The sequence below is a fragment of the Corapipo altera genome, unplaced genomic scaffold (assembly GCF_003945725.1).
Source record: "Corapipo altera isolate COAL_440 unplaced genomic scaffold, ASM394572v1 59464, whole genome shotgun sequence".
Lineage (NCBI taxonomy): Eukaryota > Metazoa > Chordata > Aves > Passeriformes > Pipridae > Corapipo > Corapipo altera.
This window is the reverse complement of record NW_020887282.1, coordinates 3,688-3,926: the sequence shown is the minus strand read 5'-3', so window position 1 is coordinate 3,926 and position 239 is coordinate 3,688.

Here is a 239-nt window from a genome sequence, read left to right as displayed (position 1 = left end):
CTCAGCGGGGGGACCCCCGTGTCGCCGTCCCCGGCCCCCCGTGAGCGGCACCTCCCGCCCACCGCGGGCACCGGGGGTCTCCGGGGCCCCCCCCGGACCTCCCCTTAACCCTTAACGGGGCCGGTGCCCGGCGGGACCCCCCCGGTGCTCGAGGAGGGACCCCCGGTGTCCCTCCCGTCACCTCCCGCCCCCGCGGGACCCCCCGAAATCCTCCCGTGAACCCCCAACGGGACGGACCC